Genomic DNA, 12,596 nt, shown 5'->3' with positions numbered 1-12,596 from the left:
TATTATTATTATTATTATTATTATTATTATTATTATTGCTTATATTATTATTATTGCTTTTGCGATCGCAAAATCTTCATCACTACGCGGTTTCGTCGCTAAACGGAGCACCCGTTAAGCGAGGCACCACTGTATTGGTGTAGTACATATGCCGTTAATAATATTTCCGTTTTTGGTAGCTCTGATGATATTATTATTTCTGAAATCTGCATCATCATCATTATTATGCATCAGTTTACCCCATGCCATAGACCTGTATTTGTGGCACCGACAAAACTAAAGAAAAAAGCTCCCCATCCCGTTAGACATAACGGCTTGGATAATTAGTGATCCTATAAACAGTGTGACGAGGTCACAGTACCACACAGCCAATCAGCTCAGGTCTCGTCACCAAATCAAAGTCAGGATTCCTCCTCTCCCACTGAAAATGAAATGTACATGTTCTTTCATCCAATATGCCTGTCACCCACTCTTTGGGCTCATAAGAGACAGCCCAGAGCAGTTTATGTGAGTGATCAGGGATCATATGGTCCAGCTTGTAAGCCAACCCGGCCTTGCCCTATAAGCTGGCCCACTGGCTTCTGGTGTGGTGGACCACACTGTTCCCCCAGCCGTTGTGAAGGACAATCCAACCCCTCGCCCCTCGCCCCTCGCCCTCGCTTCGGCACACGATTTGCTGGGGTGCGTGTGTGTGCCATTTTGTTCTTTACCTCAGGCAGCAAAAGGGGAGGGGGTCAGCCCTGAATGAGCAGGCCAGTGCTCTCACTCCCCATAAGACAGTTTCCTAGGTCCCAATTTAGAAATACATAGATAAGATTATTAAAGAAAATTCCATTCTTACCCTATGAGGTTGCCCTAGACCGCCTGACACAGGGCTGGGGGTGAGTCTGGAGGTGTTTCATTGTGTTTGTCTGGATTTGGAGTGCTCCCCCCCTTTTTTTTGCACTTCCCGATGGGAGGTCCATTAGACACCGGCACACAGAGACACTCGCACCCAAATCCTGCTGCGCTTTGAAGGGGTCTAAGTTAGCAGGCAATGGAGATCCTTTTAATTATTCCCATTATTGTGCTATAATCCTTTCTTCTTTCATATTTTCACACGTTCCTTCTCACCAGCTGAGCTAGAAAGCAAGAGAGAGGGAAGCGGAGAGGGAGGGAAGAAACACTAGGAGATGACAAAGCTCGGATAACATTCTCCACACCTTGAAGCGATGCCAGCTACATCCCTTAGAGCTTGGCTCCCTGAGAAGGTTGTCCCTGTAGATCCCCTCCTTGCCCTCCTCCCAGCGTTGACAGTAGAGTGGTAGGCTGGGTAGAGTGAGTGGAGACTCAAAAAAAAAAAGACTTCTCTCTGTTTACTGGTGTGGGCTACGGGAAGGAGGTGGACACCGCATTACTCAAGGAAAACTCACATTTCTGAGCCAGAAGCCAGCATTGCATGGGCTGGAAAGAACAGTGACTCAACCCGGTGGTGGCACCTCTCTTGGGCACCACCGCTTTGAAAACCACCAATGAACTCGCAATCCTGTCCTTGTTCAGGGTGCAAGGAGTGATGCCAGCTAATAGCAGCGCAAATCATGATTCCAATTGGTTTTCCAGTTCTCATCATCACCAAACTGGGCTGGGAAAGCCTCTGGACCTGGAAAACCACTGTTAAACCAGCAGAGACCTATAGACCAGTTCCCCCCAGTTTAGGTCCCACCGCATGCTTTGCCCTTCAATTCCCATGAGACCAAAAAAAGCATAACCAATAGTGATGGATAATGGGAGCTGGAAACCAAAACTTCCTGAAGATGCTAAGGTGTGGAAGGCTGATGTAGATAGTTCCGGGCTAGGTGGACGAGTGGCCCTCCTTGATAAAAAAAACAGCTTCCTGGTTTCCCTGGGTGACTGAATGGTCTCTTGTTCAAATATCAATGAATCAGCCATCCAACCAATTAATTACCCGCTTAAACAATTTTTGTGCCTCAAAAGTAGGCAATGAGGAGATGTGTTTTGGCCTGACCTTCTCTCTTCTTTCGGCCCACACATGCAAGCATTCAGTCAGATGACAGTTCCTTGGAAGACATCAGTGGTGCTCTCCAGAAACATCTTACCTCCTCATGGTGAGAAGTAAGTCTTGCTCCCATGTGGAGATACCCCAACAGAGCGTGTTGCCCCTGCATTTTTGAATACAGCCCCTGGCATCTTTGAACATGGGTCAAGCTGGATGGACATTATGGTATCTGGAGGGTGAGACATCTGGAAGACGTGAGTTTGTGTAATTCTAATCTAACTGATGAGCAATGGTTGTCCAAGATTTTAGCCAGAGGTCTTCCCCAGATCTCTTTGGAGATGCCGGAGAATTAAGTTGGGACTTTCTCCAGGCAGAACACATGCTCTACCATTGAGTTGTGGCCCTTCTAACAATGGACCTTTAGTTTGACCCAAAAGGTCTTTTCTTGTGCTCCAGAGAACTGTACAGGAATGGCCTGCTGTACATTACACATCTGTTATTCTCACGGCTCATACATCTTCACTACCATCCAAAGGACGGATGTTGCCTCCAAGACTGCAAAGGGAAACTCAGTTGAGACTACTTCCATGGTGGCCAACAGTGATCCTAACTCTCCCCATTTCAAGCACTCATCCATGCTCTACCCCAAGGAACTGACCTTTGATGACAAAGTTTGCTCTGCCAGGACTTATCTACTCAAAAATAGTATCTCCGTAGAAGGGAGGAACTGGCACACACAGCAGACCTCTGCAGTTTGTAGAAGGACAGAAAATAAAAAGCATGTGGCGAGGAGGACAAGACAGGCCTTCTCAGTTAGCTCAGTGGGCACAGAAACGTGACAGAGTTTTGAAGGGAGAAGCGGAATGTTTTCAGGAAGAGTGGAACGGAGTATCTGGGCCCAGGGCAGGGCTGAACAGGAGCACTCCAGAGTAGGGGTGGGTCTCAGGTTGCAGGACTTGGTGTCAAGCAGGCTTAAGTCACACCAGTGACTCGAGTTGGGGTTTCCCCCCAATGACTCGGACTTGACTTGTGACTGGGAGCCCAGATTTTGTTGTTGTTGTTTAGTCATTAAGTCGTGTCCGACTCTTCATGACCCCATGGACCAGAGCACGCCAGGCCCTCCTATCTTCCACTGCCTCCCATAGTTGAGTCAAATTCATGTTGGTTGCTTCAGTGGCCCTGTCCAGCCATCTCGTCCTCTGTCATCCCCTTCTCCTCTTGCCTTCACACTTTCCTAACATCAGCGTCTTTCCCAGGGAATCTTCTCTTCTCATGAGATGGCCAAAGTCTTGGAGCCTCAGCTCCGGGATCTGTCCTTCCAGTGAGCACTCAGGTTTGATTTCCTTTAGAATGGATAGGTTTGTTCTCCTTGCAGTCCAGGGGACTCTCAAGAGCCTCCTCCAGCACCACAATGCAAAAGCTCAGCTACCTCTCCCTTTTTCTGGGGGGGGGGAAGCTTGTTTTTAATGGGGACTCAGATTTGAGACTTGGGACTTGGTACCAAAGACTCAGACGTTGTCAAAGACCTGACAATATCCCTGGTTCATCCTGCATCTTTCTGTTGAAGGTTCTATTATAATATCAAATATTTCTCGTTTATCTGCTTTACTCTAAAGGCAATGCAGTGTAAGATCATTTCCAGGTTGCATTTTACTTCCCGAAGACTGAAAAGCTGGAGTATGTAAGAAGAGGTATATTGACAAACATCCAGATGATCATCTCTGCATAATACTCAGTGACCATTTTTTATCAGTGCGTAAGTCACAACAACAGGGGTGTGTGCCTATTTGCCAGTGTGTGTATTTATGTGCATGTGTTCATGCAGATAAATGGAAGAGGGAGGCAGGTGTAGAAATCAACTTACCTGCTGGAAAATATGGCAAAGTCCATAAGTACACTAATAAGTACAATATCCAGAACCTTTTAAAAAGGTACCAATGAGATTCCAAATGTCCACCTTCAGTGGAAGTCAAAAAATGACATTTCCAGCAATGTGATATTGTTGTGAGCTACCTCCGTTGTAAAGTGAAGTATTTTAAAGTGGCAATTAAAATCTTAATCTTATGGACTGGGATTCACTTGACCTGGGGGCAAATTGCCACTCATGTGCATGTGAAATGGGCAAAACCACTCCTTAAATAGTTGAAATATCTCGAAAAGCTTATTTTAGGGTTGTGATACATCAGATGAGACTTGATGACACATGATAACAAGAACAGCTTTCCAAAAGAGTCCAGGTTGAAATGAAAACTGTTGTAATGAATTCGATGTGGTCCAGTTACATGTATGTTTGGAGACGCCATTCGGATGGGTCTGTGGAAGCTATCATGATGAGTGTCCGTTCTGCAACACACCAGCCACGATATGGTCTGCATGGATTTATCCACAATAAAGCCAGTCATCTTAGTTTCCAAAATCCAGGGAGGAACTCTGACAAAGAAACCCACCGTTCCTTGTAGCCTGGAGTCCCACATTTCCATCTACCAGAGAAGTAGAATATCTTGGGAGGGTTGTTTAAGGCGAGAGGATGAATCAAAATGTCATCTAGACTCCTTTGTTGGTGGTGTTGGTGAGACATGTAGTGTTACTAAGTCAGCACATAACATTTGGTCTCCGAGGATAGTGGGAGTATTCTTGAAGGCTGTGTTGGCTGGAAGGAGCGCACTATCTCTCATGCGCGCTTTGCGCCTCTCACATCTCCAGCCTTATTTGGCTTCCCTGAGAAGGACAGGACTGCTCATGTTTTTTTTTTTTGCCCCGTTTTCAAAGGATGTGTAACTAAACCTCTGTTCCCCCAGATATTGCTCATCGTACACCTCCCCAGTTCACTCCTCCGGCACTAATGATTCCATCGCCCTCTCCACCAACAGTAAGGCTGTGACTTGGAGTGAGTCACATTATTGTCAGAAACACGGTTGCGGAATTAAAGACAAGACCACCCGTTTGTTAGATCTTGGCCATGGGAAGGAGTCCTGCCTGAAGAAAACTCCCTGAGACATATGTCGTCTTGCCACTCCTTGAAGATTCAGCACAAATCAGAAAATAAAATAAAATAGAAGAAAATCAAATATCCACCTCTGTTCACAGGTATGTTATTAACGTACAAAGAGCCCCAATTGGTGGTCTTTCTCAGAAGGTCAACCAGTTAATCCCCATCGTAAGCGGTTCACCCATCTCTCCAAGTGCGAAGCCGAAGGGTTGTCTAGAGAAGTAGCTTTCAGAATCTGAGTTGAAGGATCTTGCTGTGGATTAAACAACTACTCACTAAATTCCTCTTTCTCATCTAATGAGACATTTTAAAGCCCCGTGAGATTCCTTATCCTCACCTGAGAGCGAAACAAAGAAAGCTCCTCCCCAGGCTCTGTACATGGTGTCCAATATTGTGCTATCCTCCTGAAAAGCAAAACACTGACACACAAACACATGCAGGCATGCGTAGGTTGACATAAAGGGCCTGGTTGATGGTTAAGAAAGATGCAAGCAACTCATCCAGTGCTTCCAAATCTGAAATAAAGCAGCTATTGTCCTAGAGTTGGGCAATTCACTCAATGCACGAATTACATACTTTTGCACAAAAACCAATGCGACTTTTCCCAAAGTTTGCTTTCTCTCACTCCCAACTCCAAAATCCTTCTTTTCAACAGCCTTGGGTTAAAACTCCCAGAAACCTTCCCCACTAGCTGTGCTGGCCGGGATTTCTGGGAGTTGTAGTCCACAAACATCTGGGTTGCCCATGGTTGGGAACGAATTCATTCAGGAATAGTAAGCTGCATGCTTTCTTGGTGCCCATCCCCTCTTATCTGGTGCACCAGGCTTTGCCTAAGTATAGCAGGCACACTCTCCACACACCCTTTTACCTGTAATCCCCCCCTGTCTTTATCGTCGCTCTCACAACCAGCCTGAGCCTTCATGCCTGCCATTTGCTCCAACCGCTTGTCACAACTGACTGCCACTTTCCCAGAATGGATTAGAAGCAGGCGGCGAGAAGCATAAAGGCTGGTGTAATTATGTGCAAAGAAGCCCCTTCATAATTTATAAAGAGGGTGAAAATAAATATCACTACGTGTTCTTGAGCATAACTCATCGTCCTGTATCTCCCCCCCCACTCTTTTTTTTTGGGATAATACCCAGAAGGCACACATAATGGGTGCTATCCAGGCGAGTATGCCATGCCTTTAATACCTGCCAGGAATTATTGAAGTTATAAAAGAGGAAAGCAGGTGTCATGTCGTTCCTATAAACATCTCGTTAAGTAAAACTAACGAAAGGGAAGGTTGACAGTTCTCTTAGTTTTCACCCCCTTGCTTGTCACCTTCCACAAAGACGTAGAAGAGTCAGGCTTGAGGCTTGAGTTTCAGGAAAAATGCCAGGGTTTCACATCTTCCTCTCTCCCTCTTTGACACAAACAGACAGAAGCATATAAAATATATTCCCATAGGCCAGTAATTGTATGCATTTCTTATACAGACACCATAGAGGAGATGGAGAGAATTCTCCTGAGGGCCAATTGAGTTCATCCTGTGTGTAGATGTGTGTGTTGTGTAAAAATCAGTGCAACCGACCACTTCAGTAAAGAGTATCATCTATAGTTGCTCCAAAGCAGAGCAGATTCATTGAATCAACACTTATGTTAAAGATGGAGTTGACACATATGTGAACCTCATTCATTAAGTCAGTTAACTCTGGTTGGAAATAACCACTGGATTTATCCAGCTAACTAGCTAGATAGACAGACGGTTGGCCGGATGAACAGGATGGATGGATGGATGGATGGATGGATGGATGGATGGATGGATGGATGGATGGATGGATGGATGGATGGATGGATGGATGGATGGATGGATGGATGGATGGACGGACTGATTGACTGATTGCTTGGTTGCTTGGTTGCTTGGTTGGTTGCTTGGTTGGTTGCTTGGTTGGTTGCTTGGTTGATTAAAGCCCCCCCCTTTGGACAGATATGCAAGTCAGAAGGATTGGATTCTGGAGTGACTCCAGGGTAGACCTAAGAGCTGTTGGTTGCCCATAGAGTGGAGCAACAGTCTCGCAGATTCTTGGTGTTCCATCCAGCACTCATTAGATGGCAAAGTTTTTAACTAAAGATATCCAGCAATTTGACCTGAGGAAAGAGATATCAGAGGAGAAGGTGAATGATTGCATAATCTTGTGATAAAGCCTAAGATCTCCCTTGGAGATTCTGACAACTGAAGTACAAGCAAAGGCTGAGACTGACCTGGCTTTGCATTACAGATCCCCTTGCGGCTCTTCCACCAGGCATTTGACATCATATAGGGTCAAGCAAAAGCTTGGGTCGCCCTGAGCAGCTATGGTTTGTGTTCTAGGACACTGTTTCTTAACCTTGGGTTACTCAGGAGTTTTGGACTGCAACTCCCAGAAGCCTTCACCACCAACTGTGCTGGCTGGGGTTTCTGGGAGTTGCAGTTCAAAAACATCCGAGTAACAAAGGTTAAGAACCACTGTTCTAGGATTTTCTCGTTCCCTTCTTATCTAGCTTAGTTCATTTACTGAAGAGTTGACTCCCAGGACTGAGTATGTGGCTGTGGAGGCATGCCTGTGTTCCAGTCGCAATGGGTTTAGCTAGATAACTTGGTGGAAATCCTAGCAGCCGCTGCCGCTAGACTTTGTGAAACTGCAAGACAACGACCTCATGCAATGCCAGGGAAAGGAGAAAGCAGCAGGAGAAAGTAGAAGACCAAAAATGAGATGGAGTGGCCCATAAAGGAAACCATGTCCTTTGGACGACGGACCTTCCGGAGATCATTGCTTTAGAAGGTCTCCATAAATGGAAAGGGACTTTATGAATCGTAACAACAAAAACAGAAACAATCATGATAAAAACATGCCGTAACTAATCAGAACCCTGCTTAGCTTCTCCCCCCGTAAAATAGAATACCAAATTCATAGTGTCTAAAGTAACTTGCCTAGGATAAAGACATGAAAGCAATGCTGATTTCAGTTTACTCTATGTGTATGTGTGTGTGTCTGTGTAATATGGTGATGCTTCTTAAGTCTCCCTTTGAACAAGTAGGCCAAGGATTAACCATCGTCCCTAGCATCACAATTTAAAACCATCATGCACTCCATTACCAGGGATGTCAATTGTAATTTATCCTCATCCTCATGTGAACCACAAAATCATTCCCCGTGCCCGGGCAGGTGTTCGTGTCCCTCTTCACAAAAGATGACAAGGACAATGACAACGGCAACAACAACAAAAGACTTTTTGTGCTGATGAAACAAAATTCGGCAAATTGCACAAATCATTCCTTTAACACAAATAGTACCGGCTCTGAAAAAAGGATGACAGCGGCTGCTTTTGGGATCTCATGAATTAGAAACACTGAATGGGTTGCTTACATCTTTTTCATCAATCAGTGACTCTTCCTGTGTTGGCCGTTGTGCGAGCCTGGGTGCTTTGCTTCTCAATGGAATTTACAATCATGGAATGACAGGATAATTTGAGTGGGAAGGGGCTCCTAAGGTCATCGAGTCCAACCCCCTGCTCTGTGCAGGAATTCAAATCAAAGCAGACCTGACAAGACGGTTGTCTAATTTCCTCTGGAATGCCTCCAGCTTTGTAGCACTCACCAGCTCCCGAGGTAATGTGTTCCATTGTTGTACTGCTCTAACAGTTAAGACGTTACAGACATCTTGAGCTGGCTGGATAACTCAGTGGTTTAGGTATCTAGCTGCGAAGTGAGAGGTTGGGAGTTCGATTCCCCCATTGTGTGCCTTCTGGGAAAAGAGCCAGCCTGGGTGGCCTTGGGCCAACTGCACAGTCCCAGGGTGCCCCCTAGAGGAAGGGAAGGGTCAAGCACTTCTGAGTCCACTCTACGTGGAAAACCCTGAAACGCATCACCCTGATTCAGAATAGACTTGACGGTGCAATGTTTTTATTATTTACAGAGATCTGGGTGAGGAAAAAAAAAACAGGACCTCTTGTCTCACGGTCCCCTGGCAGTGAGGAATCTTCTGGGGCTTGGCAACCCTCGGCTGAGGTGCTTCATTGAGGCGACACAGCTTCATTCAGTGAGAAAGAAGAATTTTGTGAGTGCATCGGACTTCTCTAGTGCGATAGCCATTAATGTCTCGGGCAACTGACCATAGAAATGGCTAGATAAATTAGGAAGGGAGTCAAGAGAGGCCAGTAAGCTGAAGTACACGTTGTCCCCGTGTCCATTAGAACAAACGTCCTTCTATACAAGCTCCTGGATGGCAGGTGGCAGAAAAATAAAGCTATCACCGAGCGGTGTTTACACTTCCTTTGGGTAATTTGAGAAAACAAAAGAGGACAAACTGAATCGCTGGCACTTCCACCTCTTTGGCCGAACGCTCGGTGGACGAACCACCACCTCCTCTCCGAGTCGTTTGTCCTCTGCTGTTTGCTTAAATAATTCAGCAGCTATGTCAATAACTCTTACTGGCCTCGTCTTGCCAAATCGTCTCTGGCAGGGCCCATTGTACATACCACGTTGGGCATTTGAATACTCCGCGAGGCCGTGAGAAGCCAGATCCTTGTCTTACGGCGCGCATGTAGGCAAGCCGATGGGTAAGAAGGGTGACCGCGTCAAACCATGTCTTCCCAGAATCCCTGGGTGGAACTTGCATTTAGGCTGAGATGCTGCGGCAGTGGCCGGCCCAGTTGGTTTGGTCTCTACTGCCCTATCAATCCCTGGTGCATTCGGACATGATTGCAGCTTATCGGGGCTCAAGAGAAGCAACCGTATGGACTACAAAGTCCAGAATCCCCAGACAGCCTGACCAATCACTATATCGACAAGGAAACTCCAAGCGCTTCAGCCAAAAGGGGAAGTTTTTGCCATGCTTCAGAAAATGGGGGACTAGTTGGATCTCATTTTCTTGAGGAACCCCTAGAGATGAGGGCTTCACAGAGCATTAGAAGACCTGGTCTGTTAATTTCAGGTTCTCCCACCTTTTAATTTCCGAATCCTAAACTGGGTTCACCTTTCACTTTCGATATCTTCTCATCTTCAACTTGGTATGTCTTGAATTTTGAGGTGTGGTTTGTTTTTTTTTGGTAAGGCAAAATTATTTTTGTTATTTCTCTTATTATTATGTGTAACACCCACATTTATGCAAACTGCTCTCACAACACAATGCACTGAGGAATGTTATCATTCACCAACAAGCATGTGTTATGTCCATTTTTCTTCAACTTTGGGAGGGGGGGCGGAAATAGTGCATTTTTACTTGCACCTTCAACTGAAGCTCATATTCTGAGCAAGGGCATTTCTGAAAGATAACAGAATCTCAATGAGCAAAAATACTGATTCAAAAGAAAGAAATCGGGGATCCTTTCCATAAAATGCAAATTAAATGCAAATACAGTGTGAATTATTATGCATACTGCATGGATATTCCCTTACTCCTAACAGCAAATGCCCTGCTTGAAAAACCTGCCACACTGAATTCCCAGGTAGGGTTGTGAAAGATCTCTGTCTGTGCCCCTGGAAAGCCAACTCCATGCAGAGTAGATGATGATGAACTAGATGAGTGGTTCCCAACCTTGGTTCCCAGATATTCTTGGACTAAAACTCCCAGAAGCCTTCACCACTTGCTCTGCTGGCCAGGATTTCTGGGAGTTGTAGTGTGAGAACATCTGGGGAACCAAGGTTGGAAACCACTGGACTAGATGGATCACTAGTTCGATCCATTGTTGAGCAGGGGTGCGGACTCGAGTCGCAGGACTTACTGTCAAAATGGCCTTAAGTCACATTAGTGACTCGACTCAAGGTTTCTTTTAATGATCTGGACTCAACTCATGACTTGGAACCCACCTTCCCTCCCTTTTTTTTCTGGGAAAAAAACCTTATTTTTAATAGGGACTCAGACTTGGGACTTGGTACCAAAGACTTGGACTTGGGACTCGGGACTAAAGACTTGGACTCAGACTTGGGACTTGGGACTAAAGATTTGGACTCAGACTTGGGACTAAAGACTTGGACTCAGACTTGGGACTTGGGACTAAATACTTGGACTCAGACTTGGGACTTGGGACTAAAGACTTGGACTTGGGACTTGGGACTAAAGACTGGGACTCAGACTTGGGACTTGGTACCAAGGACTTGGACTCAGACTTGGGACTTGGTACCAAAGACTTGGACTTGGGACTTGGGACTAAAGACTTGGACTCAGACTTGGGACTTGGGATTAAAGACTGGGACTCAGACTTGGGACTTGGTACCAAGGACTTGGATTCAGACTTGGGACTTGGGACCAAAGACTTGGACTTGGGACTTGGTCCCAAAGACTTGCTAATATCCCTGCGATTGAGTGACTGCCTGTACTTTCAATCCTATGCCTCTGGTAAGGATTTGGTCCTACTGAAAGATCTCTGTGCAGATTTGGCGGCTGCAGCCACCGCTGGAGTTTGAAAGCTGCTCTTCCGTATCTGTACATGGGTAGGCATGCCCATACAAATGCAAAAGAACCCTTTATTAAACTGTGATTAATGAACCATCCGAAATTTCACAGCCTATTAAAGAATCACTGGAGAATATCAGCAGCAGCAACAGCAGCAATGACAACAATCACCATCATGACAAACTCTAGGAAAAAATAATCCCATGCTTGCTTAAAATGGGAGAACAGCAGGATAAATACAGCAGGATTCACCTCATCTGTATCGCCAGGATAAGGCAAAGAGGGAATTCCAGACAGGTGTGTGTTTCTCCCATCAGAAGCTGTGCCTTCTATGTATTCTCTTATTCAACTATTATATTTCTTTGAACCTTTTCAGATCATTAACAAAAAGTGCACTGGTGTTCTTAGGAGTTAGCACAGAAAAAGAAAAAAAATTCTATTAAAAGTTAAAGTTTGTAATACTGTAATGCCGTTGAGAATAAATGTTATTGGGAGCCTATACAGAAAGAAAGGTAATGTAGAAATAGAGTAAAAGAGAAAAAGAAAGAAATACTTCTGCAGTAGTTCTAAAACACAAAGAGAGCAAACAAAAAGGGCAAGTCACATGGGTAGGTATTCTTAGTCCTGGTGATTAAAATCCTGCACCCCATCTATGCTTCTTCCAGGTTGAGGGCCATTGCTCCAGAGCATCCGAGGGCACCAAGTTGGGTTTGCTTAATGGCCCAGAAAAAGTCACATGGTTGTGGCCTCCACAACCTTTTGTTCTACTATTGTTCCCCAGTTAGTGGCTGTTTAAGGAGACAATCTTCTTTTACCCAATGGTAGGGCCGTCTCTGTCTGCTCAGAAATCAGCTATGCCCCAGGCAAATGCAGATTCCTAGAGCTAGCCCAGGAATGTCTTGTGGAGAAGGAGACAAAGCTGAGGCTAGTTCTCACCAATTAATACCGTTTTCTACACAACCTTAACAATGTCCCTTAAATGGTGTATTAAGGTGTGTAGGCTTAACAAAGCGGCACCCTGTGGGTAGGGTTGCTTTCATTTTTCTAATAATTCCCGGTCTTTTGTAGATTAGAAAGAATAGAGGAAATCTCATCCAATCAGTGTCTCTTAACAATCATCCTGCTGGCGATTTCCCACAAAGCCAACGCCATATGCAACAGACGGGAATGGTTTTCGTGAAGCATGCTGGGAAAT

General features: G+C 45.3%; 1 protein-coding gene across 2 annotated transcripts in view; it reads right to left on the bottom strand.

The window, feature by feature from the left end:
• LINGO1 (leucine rich repeat and Ig domain containing 1) overlaps positions 1–12,596 on the bottom strand; it is a 489,212-nt gene that overhangs the window by 91,070 nt on the left and 385,546 nt on the right. The window lies entirely within an intron of this gene.

This window comes from Pogona vitticeps, chromosome 12, assembly GCF_051106095.1.
Source record: "Pogona vitticeps strain Pit_001003342236 chromosome 12, PviZW2.1, whole genome shotgun sequence".
In the NCBI taxonomy this organism is placed as follows: domain Eukaryota; kingdom Metazoa; phylum Chordata; class Lepidosauria; order Squamata; family Agamidae; genus Pogona; species Pogona vitticeps.
The sequence above is the reverse complement of the archived record's forward strand: the minus strand, read 5'-3'. Positions and strand labels throughout refer to the sequence as shown.